Below are 9545 nucleotides of genomic sequence, written 5' to 3'. Positions count from 1 at the left end.
TGGATTCTTTCACTTAGTGTGGTGTTTTTGAGGTACATCCATGTTGTAGACCATGGGTTACACAGAGTGGTCCTCCTTCTTATTTATCTTCCTGCTTCTCCCACCCCCTTCCTTCCATGAAGGACCTCAGCCCACGGCCCCTGAGCTGTGTGGCTCTATACAGGAGTCTTGGATTCCCTGACATCCCCCCTCCAATGCCCCGAGTTGCAAATAAACATCAGAAACCTGACATCCCTTGGTCCGGTGGTGATCCCTGCCAGTTTACAGACGACTCATTGATTGTCAGATCACTGGAGATAATTCCAGAAGGTGAGAACTGCTTCATCTCAATGCCTGTTCCTTGAGGGAAAACCTATTGTCTTGTTTAACACTCTACCGTCAGCACTTGAGGCAGTGTGGTAGGCGACAGGTATCTACAATATTTGCTGATGGATGAATGAAAAAAGCGATGAACCCCTAAACCCAGACCACACAGAGTTAGGTCTTCCATCAGACCCCGCCTACTCCTCTACACCTCATGCTCCACAGATGCGCATGCTCCCCAGTGGACACAGGAGGCCCGCTTCTGCTGGCCCGCTAAGTTTAATCTCTTATGTTCCAATGCAACTCACGGATAAAATGTCTGAGAGCCGCCCTTGCAGGGCCACCACCCTAAGTGCAGCCCCCACAAATTCCTTCAGCTGGCACCACCCCTCTTCCGTGGGGGACGTGCTCTCTGTTCAATGGCATCGCCTACCAGGACAACTCCAGCCCATCAGAGGCCCGTGGGGAGCTGGCTTGGGATCTGCTGAGATGATAAAACTTCATGACCTCTGCAACTCCTGCAAATTTTGGGCTCTGTCTTGTCTCTGGAGAGTTAGCAGGAGTTCTGCCAAGGCAGGATCCTGGTACAACCTCCACACCCATCGGGCAAAATAACAAAGAACAGAGACATCTACATTTTTAAAGGAAAGTTAAGATGGAAGATAGGCATGGACCATGGCTCTCTCTGCCATCCTGCTCCTCATTCTCTTCACTGGCCTCCTGCTCCTCTGGGGCTACCCTGCCTCCCGGGGCCACCTCCCCGCTGGACCCTGACCTCTGCCCTTCCTGGGAAACATTTTGCAAATGAACCCCAAGGATTTACTCAAGTCATTGTAGGCAGTGAGATGGAAGGGGCACCAGGGGTTGGAAAGCAAGAGGTGGATGAATGGGAAACAGCTCCCAGTTAGCAGGGAGCTAGGGGAGGCAGGTCAACTTTGGATGGGGTTCCCCAGACTCCCTTGCGAGCTGTCTTCTTCTAGCCATGATCTGGCCCTAGATGTGGGATAGAGAAGCTACCAGAATTCCTATGAGAAGGAGTGGAGGATGGGTTGAGTGAAGAAAGAAGTATCTTTGTTTTTTTTAATTAAAATAGTTTATTGGAGTATAGTGGATTTACACTCTTGTGTTAGTTTCAGATGTACAGAGAAGTGATTCAGTTAAACATATACATATATTCATTCTTTTCAAATTCTTTGCCCATATAGGTTATTACAGAATATTGAGTAGAGTTTCCTGCTATATAGAGGTCCTTGTTGATTACCTGTTTTATATTAATATATAGATGGGTGTGTATGTTAACCCCAAACTCCTAATTTATCCTGTCCCGCCTCTCTGCCTTATATTTTCTCTTCAGTAACCATAAATTTGTTTCTACATCTGTGACTCTGTTTCTTCTGTTTTGGAAATAAGTTCATTTGTATCATTTTAAAAAATTGTATTCCACATATTAACAACATCATACGATACTTGTTCTCTTTCTTACTTCACTTCATTTGATAATCTAGGTCCATCCACGTTGCTGCAAATGGCATTATTTTGTTCTTGTTTATGGCTAAGTAATATTTCACTGTATACATACACCATATCTTCTTACCCAAGCCTCTATCAATGGACATGTACTTTGCTTCTGTTTCTTCCTTATTGTGAATAGCGCTGCAGTCAACATTAGGGTGCAAGAATCTTTTCTTTTTAAAAAAATACTTTTAACACAGTTCCCTGTACAGTTTAATAACAAGTGCCAAATGGGTTTTCAAAAAGTAGTCATAGTAAGGATAGATAATGATCATTAGTACTTTGGAAGGTGCAGTGAAAGAGTTGCTTCTTAAGGCCTTCTTTTTTAAACAAAATTTTTAAAATTTTTGGTCGAGCTGAGTCTTTAAGGCTGCTTGTGGGCTGTCTTTAGTTGCAGAGAGCAGGGGCTACTCTTTAGTTGAGGTGTGTGGGCTTCGCATTGCGGTGGTTTCTCTTGTTGAGGAGAACGGGCTCTAGGCACACGGACTTCAGTAGCTGTGGTACATGGACTTAGCTGCCCTGTAGCATGTGGAATCCTCTCGGGCCGGGGATCAAACCTGTGTCCCCTGCAGTGGCAGGAGGATTCTTATCCACTGTACCACAGAGAAGTCCTGTATCATTTCTCTAATTCACTTTATATTGGAGTATAGTTGATTTAGAATGTTTTGTTAGTTTCTGCTGTCTAGCAAAGTGAATCAATTATACATGTAGATATATCCACTCTTCTTATGGTCTTCCCTAATGGCTCAGACAGTAAAGAATCTGCCTGCAGTGTGGAAGACCTAGGTTCAATCTCTGAGTTGAGAGATCCCCTGGAGAAGGGAATGGCAATCCACTCCAATATTCTTGCCTGGAAAATCCCACAGGCAGAGGAGCCTGGTGGGCTACAGTCCATGGGATCACAGTTGGACATGACTCAGTGACTAACACACACACACTCTTTTTAAGATTCTTTTCTCATATAAGTCACTATAGAGTATTGAGTAGAGTTCCCTGTGCTGTACAGTAAATTCTTATTAGTTATCTATTTTATGTCTATTAATGTATATGTGTTAATCCCAATCTCCCAAGTAATCCCTCCTTTCTTTTATCCTTGGTTACTGTAAGTATGTTTTTTTGTGTGACAATTTCTGTTTCACAATTTTAATTAATTTTTTATTGGAGAATAGTTGATTTCTAATGGCATGTTGGTCTCTGGTGCAGCAAAGTGAATCAGCCACACACACACACACACACACACACACACACATATATATCCACTCTCTTTTAGACTCCATTCCCGTATAGGTCATTACAGAGAACTGAGTAGACTTCTCTGTGTTATGCAGTAAGTTCGTATCAGTTACCTATTTTGTATATTATCCTGAGTATACGTCAAACCAGTCTCCCACGTTATCCTTCCCCACTTTCCCTCTAGGTAACCATAAGTTTGTTTTCTACATCTGTGACTCAATTACTGTTTCTATGTGTTTTAGCACCATTTTTTTAGATTCCACATATATGTGACACCATATATTTGCCTTTTCTATCTGCCTTACTTCACTCAGTTTGACAATCCCAGGTCCATCTGTGCCAGTGCAAATGGCATTACTTCATTCTCTTTTATGGCTGAGTAATTGTCCATTGAATATATGTGCCACACTCTTTTTTCATCCACTCCCCTATGGATGGACATTGCTTCCGTGGCCTGGCTATTGTAAATAGTGCCACAGTAAACACTGGGGTGCATGTATCTTTTTGAATTATGGTTTTCTCCAGACATATGCCTAGAAGTGGGATGGCTGGGTCATATGGAGACTCTATTTTTAGTATTTCTGAGGAACATCCAGTCTATTCTCTACAGTGGCTGCACCATAGTGGCTACACCAGCAGTGTAGGAGGGTTTCCTTTGGAGAGAGAGATTCTGATAGACTTGAGACATTGACCTGTGGCTCTGTGTGGGTTGAGAAGGAGAGATTCTATAGCTTGGATGTGGGAGTCTCTGTAATTCTTAAAAGCAAAGCTGGGAGGGCTCTTGGAAAAGCCAAGAGAGGAGGATGCTCGGGGTCAGGTGATATATGTGAGGCTCGGAGGAGATCACAGAGTTCCAGTCTCTGCTCTTCCCTGATGGGGCTGCAGCCTGCAGGGTAGGCTAACTGGGAGGTGTGATCCAGGGGTGAGGTGGAGATCCGTCTCTTGAGTTAGAGAGTGAGACCTGGACTCTGCCCCCACAGCTCCAGGAGAAATACGGGGATGTCTTTACCATCCACCTGGGGTTTCAGCCTGCTGTCATCCTGTAGGTGTACGAGGCGATGAGGGAGGCCCTGGTGGATCAGGCCGAGGCGTTCTCTGGCCAAGGGCAAGTCACCATCATTGACCCTGTCTTCCAGGGAACAGGTGAGTGGGGGACGAGGGTGAGGATTAGGGAGGGGAGGAGGGAACATCCCATGTGCCTTCAAAACCTTCCTTCCATGCCCCACCATCAGGTGTGGGTTTGCCAGTGGAAAGTCTTGGAAGGTTCTATGGTGATTCTCTGTGACCACCATGAAGGACTTCAGGATGGGGAAGCAGAGTATTGAGGAATGAATCAAGGAGGAGTCTCAGTGTCTGGTGGAGGAGCTTCGGAAATCCCAGGGTGAGTGCGGGCTGGGTGGAGGTGGCGATGAGATGGGGACAGAAAGAAGGAGAGAGAGATGCGGAGACAGGTTCAGGAATAGAGAGAAGGAGACATAGACAGAAAAACAGAAAATGGTAGAGAGAGAGACAAAGTGATACTAGCAGAGACAGAGAGAGAAACCGACAGAGAAAGCAGCCAGAAGCACAAGAGACCAGAGACAGAGAGAAAACAAAAGACAGAGATACTGAGGACACTGGCAAAATGAATCTGGGAGCAGAAACTGCAAGAAAAAGCCATACAAAGATAAAGGTAAAGAGAGATACAGAGTCAGAGGAACATGGAATGTCAGTGAGGTCAAGGAGAGAGGCCATAAGGGTAGATGGGGAGTTGGAGAGAGAACAGAGAAGAAGGGGTGAGCTTGAAATAAAGAGTCAAAGGTAAGACCAGAGAAAGTCAGCCCAAGACAGAGAGCAAGAAAAACTACAAGAGACACAGATGTGGACATTCCTAGAAAGAAAAATAGGAGACAGAGAGGAACAATGAAAGCAAAGAAAAAAAGAGGAAAACCATCAAACAAGCTAGGCTGGCACCAGTCAGGTCAGTCTCCAGGAAGGACAATTCAGGGCACCCCCATGACAGACCTCTCCTCCTCAGGGTCCTACCTGGATCCCCACTTCCTCTTTAACTCCATCCCTGCGAACATTATCTCCTCCATTGTCTTTGGCGAGCACTTTAATTACCAGGCCCCTCAATTATTACAGCTCCTACATTTAATGAATGAAGGCTCTGTCATTATCAGCTCCTTCCATAGCCAGGTGAGGCTAAAGATTCCACGGTGGGCCAGGAACCAGGGTGGGTAGACCCTGGGAAGAGGTCAGATGCTTTCTGTCCTGATCACCAAAGGCAGAAGGCATTGAGAGATCAGTTTTATGTGCACACTCCAAGCCCTGACCCCTCCCTGGTGAAGCCAACCGTCAGTCTGGGTGTCAGAATCAGGCGTTGGACAAGGATGGGCTTCGAGAGAAGAAACCTCAGCAGATGAGACAGTGACTGGGGCTGGATGCAGAGGTCCATGCGGCACTGTGTGTGTGTGTGTGTGTGTGTGTGAGTGTCAGTGTATGTGTGTGAGTGAGTATGTGTATGTAAGTATGCTCAGGTGGGAGGCACACCCTCCAAGTCTGCAGGGTAAATAATAGCCTTTGTTGTTGTTGCTATACATGCAGCTCAGAACATCAACACTCACAGAACCAGTCCAGCGAGTATAATGGGTTCTGGGACCTTGTCTGTACCCTGTAGGTGTTTGAAATCTCCCTGGGCATTTTGAAGCACTTTCCTGGCACACACATGTGCTTGTACAGCATGATTCAAGAGGTGAAATATTTTATCACTGAGAACAGGGAGAGGCACCAGAAAATGCTGGATCCCAGTGGCCCTAAGGACTTCAAGGATTCCTTCCTGCTTCACATGGACAAAACAAGACCTGCCCCGGATGGGCGTTGGGGATGGGAAATGGAGTGATGGAAACCGTACTGACATTGAACTAATATCTTTGGGTGTGATTACATGTTTTTTAAATGTTGAAATATTTCCCTAAGGATTAGCAAGAAAGCCAAGATCCATAGTCCCCCACCATTTTTTCCTATGCCTCCCCAAGCCTTCCTCCCAGCAGCCTTTAAAGAACTGGTAATTAAGCAGTTAACATGTGTCCAGTAAGCTCTCTCTGAGACACAGCTCACTCCTTCCCCAGTTCTGAGAGTCAAGTCTGTTCTGATTAGTCAGGCTCCACGTATATGCAGATTGATAGAGACCAGTGTCTGTTCTGATTGGTCTGGCATGTGCCATTTGCTGTGCTGTGTTTAGCGGCTCAGTCGTGTCCAACCCTTTGTGACCCCATGGACTGCAGCCCACCAGGCTCCTCTGTCCACGGGGCTTCTCCAGGCAAGAATACTGGAGTGGGTTGCCATGCCCTCCTCCAGCGGGAATCCTCCCAACCCAGGTCTCCAGCATTGCAGGCAGATTCTTTACTGACTGAGCCACCATGAAAGCCCAAGAATGCTGGAGTGGGGAGCCTATCCCTTCTCCAGGGAATCTTCCCTACCCAGGAATCCAAGTGGGGTCTCCTGCATTGCAGGCAGATTCTTTACCAGCTGAGCTACCAGGGAAGCTTGGCAGTTGTTAAATGTCTTCATTCGCATCCCTGGAATGTCAGCTGCAAGGGCCAAACAGGAGTGCAATGACACCCAAAGACAGAAAAACAACAACACGAGAACAACAATATCAACAATTTAAACTCTACATTCATTGAGCTTGAAAGTAAAAGTGTTAGTCGTTCAGTTGTGTCCAACTCTTTGTGAGCCCATGGACTGTAACCTGCCAGGCTCCTCAGATTGGAATTCTCCAGGCAAGAATACTGGAGTGGTTGCCATTTCCTTCTCCAGAGGATCTTCCTGACCCAGGGATCAAACCCAGGTCTCCTGCATTGCAGGCAGATTTTTTGCCATCTGAGCTACTAGGGAAGCCCATTGAGCTTATTATACATTATATCATGACAACCCACGTGATAAACTAAGCACATAGAATTTTTATTTCTTGCACAAAGGCACACAGTAGGACCTGAGTTTTAAATCCAGATATTTGGCTCCAGAGCTCACCCTTTTAGTATCTTATTGGCCTTGGCTAGAGAAAAACAGATCAGGAAAAAGAATGATGGGCACAGAGGAATGTGGTGCTGGTAGAGAGGGAAGAAGACTCTAAAAAGTGAAATCTTTGCAAGGCGAGACATTAAGAAGTGTCCATCACTGTCTCTAGGAGCGCTCAGATCCTGAGAGTGAGTTTCACCAGAAAAATCTCCTTAACACGGTGCTCTCACTGTTCATTGCTGGCACAGAGACCTCCAGCGCCACTCTCAGCTATGGGTTTCTACTCCTTAAAAATCCCAATGTCTTTAGGTGAGCTGGGCTTATGGGAGGTGGGGACAATGGAGGGCTGAGTGTCCCTGAGGCCATACAGGAAGGTGGTTGTCTGATGAACTAAGACAGATAACTTTTGTCCTGAGTAGTCTGAAAAATAAAAAATCACTGCTATTGGGGCTTATAATAAAAGCACAAAACATTTGAAGTGGATTACGCCAGTCTACGAAAGTACATGGTTTTTGACAGGTACTCTTTGAGTTTGACAAAAAAACTTGACTTTCTGAAGTATATTGCCCATTTACAATTAATTAAAGAGCCCCTCCATTCAAGTTAATGGTCTGCAGATCAGACTTGGAGATGCTCTCACCTGGTCAGACACTGTTATTTCACAAGAATGAATTTAAGGCCAGAGTGGGGAATGACGTATATAAAATTACATAGCATGTGAGTGGGACAAAAAGAGATGACACCAGTTTTACCTGGAACTGATTTTTAGCTGAAAAGAAAAAAACACATCCTGAAGTGTTGAATGAATTTCCACCCACCCATCTTTATCCAAGTTATCCTCATGTTATAACTTGAGTGGAAACATCACACAAGACTTCCCTCAAAGAAGCTTCTAACTTCCTTTTTGATGCTTTCATTAAGAAGGAATGGTAGCCTAACATCTTTAGTAAAGAATTTACAAGATCCTCCCATCAGGCTGCAGGTCATTTTTAGGTCACTTGGTTGAGTCCACTGTTATGGGTATTTATCGACATACCCTCCTCCTACCCTAACCATCCTCAGAGGAAGTCCAGGCAGAAATCGACAGAGTAATTGGTGCACACCATCTCCCAGCACTGGAAGATCGGGTAAATATGCCTTATACAGATGCTATCATCCATGAGATTCAGATTCATTGACTCTGTCCCACTTGGCCTACCCCACTCTGTCATCAGGGACACTCACTTCTGGGGATATTATCTCCCATAATGAGAGATAATTATTATCTCTCATTATATATTATTTCTCATTATATATTATCTCTCATTATATATATTATATAATCTGGTCTCAAATAATAATGTGAGACCAGAGGGCCACAGAATATTGGTTGGAAGGTGTTGGCCACCTCCAGTCTTATGGTTCGTGTCTGGTTCGTGACTACAAGAAGAATTCTTATTTCCAGATTTTTGTGGGAGGGAGGGAGATTTTAGAAAGAGAAAAGTCCTCTCCCTTTTGCTCTGTTGTATTTTTTTTCTTTTTTTACCTTTTCAAGATGTTATGTTTGCTGAAAAAAGTACCATGTACTTATTGAAACTTGTTATACAGTTGACTGGTTTTATAATCTGTGTTATAATCTCTCCTTTATATGAACCCATATGTTTATATATACCTATAAACACAATGATTGGTCCCTACTGCATCTGTTACTGTGCAATTTATGTGTCTAGCGTTCATGTCACCTTCCCCTCTGGTGTTTATGTCCATACCAATGTAATTTGTAATTTGTGTGTGTGGCTTTCATTTTGAAATATAACCATACTCTGTAGATATATTTTTCAGGTCAATGCCTATGTTCTAACTCTTATCTTCATCCTTGATTATGTTGCTGAGTATTGGTGTTTCTAGGTGTATCACCTAGATATCTAGGTGATCAGGTGCATCTAGATACACCTGATATTTGTGTATCAAGTTGATATAATGTATCAATTTGCCCAGTGAACAGTATCAAATTGCCCAATGAACAGCACCCATCTGATTATATTCAGGCCCCAGTCCTGGAGACAGCTTCTTACAGGGCTCTGTTGAGTCAGATGTGAACCTTTCAGTCGACAGATCATAAAGAAGACCCAGGGGCCTTGGGGATAAGGAATCAGGGTGGTTGGTGAGGATACCTGGAGGGATGGGACACTATTGACCAAATGGGGCAGATTTATTTCAACATTCCTGCCACCAACTATAGAGCCACACAGTAGGTGAAGCTCCTTATCTGCTGAGGATCCAGCCGCTCTTTGTTGATGGCCATGTGGGCCCATTTGTCTTTGACGTCCTCTTGGGACATTACTGTGTACCCCATCCTGAATTCTGCCGTCCATGACCCACGCCACTTTGAGAAGCCAGATGCCTTCTACCCTGGCCACTTCCTGGATGCGCAGGGCAAGTTCAAGAAGCCGCAAGTCTTCATTCCATTCTCCATAAGTTAAGTCATGCTCTTTCTCCCCCATGGGAATGTCTGC

The 9545-nt window shown here is 44.8% G+C and overlaps 1 pseudogene; it reads left to right on the top strand.

The window, feature by feature from the left end:
* Positions 1-147: 147 nt before the first annotated feature.
* LOC102391053 overlaps positions 148-9545 on the top strand; it is a 214638-nt pseudogene continuing 205240 nt past the window's right edge.

The sequence above is a fragment of the Bubalus bubalis genome, chromosome 18 (assembly GCF_019923935.1).
Source record: "Bubalus bubalis isolate 160015118507 breed Murrah chromosome 18, NDDB_SH_1, whole genome shotgun sequence".
In the NCBI taxonomy this organism is placed as follows: Eukaryota; Metazoa; Chordata; class Mammalia; order Artiodactyla; family Bovidae; genus Bubalus; species Bubalus bubalis.
This window is presented reverse-complemented; position numbering and strand designations above follow the sequence as displayed.